Genomic DNA, 2,376 nt, shown 5'->3' with positions numbered 1-2,376 from the left:
TAGTAGGAAGATCAGCCCCAGGAGAAGGGGATTGTCTAGCAGCTTGGTTGGAGCAAGGCTTTTCCAGAGTATTATTTCCGTAATTCAGGTTGCCTCCCACCGACCCTCCACTGCCACCTTATCCTCCACCAAAAGCCCTGACACTGTGTCAGTGATAGGGGACGTGAGGTTGGTGGGGAACAGGCTGTAAGAAAGACGCAGGAGGCTGCATGAGTCTGGGAACAATGAGGAGTCTGCGTGCAAGGGATGAAGCATTTACAAAGAAGACGTACACAGTGCTGCAAAGATTTGAAGGCACAGGGTGCAAGTCACTCAAGTGCCAGTGTCAGGAGGAACCTAGCCATCCAGGTGAACAGGTGCCCCCTTCTTACAGCCCACTCGCATGGGCCTGGTGGACTCCTTCTTATTTTTCATAGTGGCAGTGAAGAGGTCGGGTCCCTGTGCTGGCAAAACAGTCAGTGACATTGACATCATGAGTCCTGTTGTGGCAGCTGCACATGGAGGGGCTGTTGGTAAGGGCACTGGTGGAGTTCTGCAGAATCTGCTATGGTGGTCAGATTCTCATGAATGAATGTGTGGATCTGCTTGCATTTACCTCTATGGATCAGCCAACGGCACCTCATCGACACCTCACAGTATCGGTGTTGTCCTCTAGGGACCCAAGACCTGGGGTTGTCTATATGTCGTGTTAAGAAGGGGAAGGCTGCAGTGAAGACGGTTAGGTCTAAAAGGAGGAAAATGAGGAGGGTCCACATCAGATTCACGTTTCCTGTGAAAGCATTTCAAAGAAGAGCAGAGTCAAAAGAGCAACCTACGGTCCCTTGTCCTGTTCCTAAGAAGTCTTGGCCCAACACTTAATGTTTGCAGTTCTCCCCTCCTGCCTTTATTTACACTTATTCTTCATGTGCTCATGGCAACAAGTGTTCTCACATCCTTCTTCCACCTCCTTGTCAACAATGGAGAAGGCTACCTACCGCCCTCTCAACCCTTTATGGGATTGTCATACTTACAAGGTTATTTCCAAACCCCAAAGTGATTCTTGCTCCTTACCTAAGCAGACCAGTTAAACTAAAAACTTTCATCTCTGAAGTGTTTGCATCTATCAGTCCACCTGCTGCTCACCCATAGCCTGTGAGGTGAGGCAGGTATCACTGACAACCCCTTTTCAGAATGACTTAACTCAGAAGGGAATTGACAGATTCATATGACCTGCATCTTAGAAAATATTTTCACTTCCTTAAATACAAATGTCTGTTTTAACGCTGTTTTTAAATATCTGAGCATTTCAATTCAAAGGGAGTAGATTTTATGTTTCCCCCCACATATTTCTCTGCCTCAAAATAAAGATTCCCAACTCTTCCATGTATAGAGCCCATCATCCAGAAATGTTCTAATTCTTGGTGATCAGAGATTCTGCATGACTGGGTGTGAGCCTTCTGTCTATAGGTCTGATATCTGACTCTTTTTTAAAATACCTGGGAGTTCCAGGAAAGGGTTTTCTGCAGAGTAGGTGACATCCACAGAGGTGGATATATCCCTCTCAGAGGTGGATACTCATAGTAAAAATGGAATCCCCGTTGCCTCTCTCCTTCTTCTAATCTTGTAGAAATTTCATTGTGGATGTTTTCTTCCCTGAGGTTAGGGTGCAGGCCGTATGGAAAACTCTCAGGCCTGTCAATGATCTTAGACAGATTGCCAGGTAGTACTATTTTTATGCTTACTATTTCACACCTAAAATATTCACCAGCATCACACAGAGTTCCCACGACATCACTGCAAATAAGCAGAAACTTGGGGTTTAGTGTCTATCATAAGCTTGCTATTGGAGCTTGGCAAATCACCTTATCCTTCTACTCCTCATCTCTAAAGTGAATATTATGGACAAAAGATCTCTTTCAGCTCTGACATTCTGTATTTTTGTATACATTACTGTGTGTTTGAGTTCATGTGTGATTTTGTATACGTGCATACTGGTATACACATGTTCAAGTAAGGAGAAATATTTATTTTGCAAACTCAATTGCAAATTGAGTTTCCAGTTGAGAATTGTTAATCTAATTAAGTGCAATTTTTCTTCAAAGCAGTTGTTAGCAAGCTCAAAAAAATGTAATCATTGTTATGTAAAGATTGCAGCGTAATCTGTTTTTGTCTCCACCATTGAAATTATATGTGTGTGTATGTATATATACATTATTTTGTTTTGTTTTTTTTGAGACAGACTCTAACTCTTTCACTCAAGCTGGAATGCAGTGATCTTGGCTCACAGCAACCTCCACCTCTGGATTCAAGCAATTCTCTGCTCAACTTCCGGAGTATCTGGGATTATAGGCATGCGCCACCATGCCTGGCTAATTTTTGTATTTTTAGTAGAGACAG

The 2,376-nt window shown here is 43.3% G+C and overlaps 1 long non-coding RNA gene across 1 annotated transcript; it reads right to left on the bottom strand.

Moving 5' to 3' along the window:
- Window positions 1-238: 238 nt before the first annotated feature.
- LOC108516133 (uncharacterized) lies at window positions 239-1,707 on the bottom strand. The gene is made up of 2 exons (XR_001881731.1): window positions 1,476-1,707; window positions 239-769 (listed from the first exon to the last, which is right to left on the bottom strand). It is a non-coding gene; the product is annotated as an uncharacterized LOC108516133 (long non-coding RNA).
- Window positions 1,708-2,376: the final 669 nt, after the last annotated feature.

Source organism: Rhinopithecus bieti, unplaced genomic scaffold (genome assembly GCF_001698545.2).
Source record: "Rhinopithecus bieti isolate Rb0 unplaced genomic scaffold, ASM169854v2 scaffold_34943, whole genome shotgun sequence".
Classification (NCBI taxonomy): Eukaryota; Metazoa; Chordata; class Mammalia; order Primates; family Cercopithecidae; genus Rhinopithecus; species Rhinopithecus bieti.
This window is presented reverse-complemented; position numbering and strand designations above follow the sequence as displayed.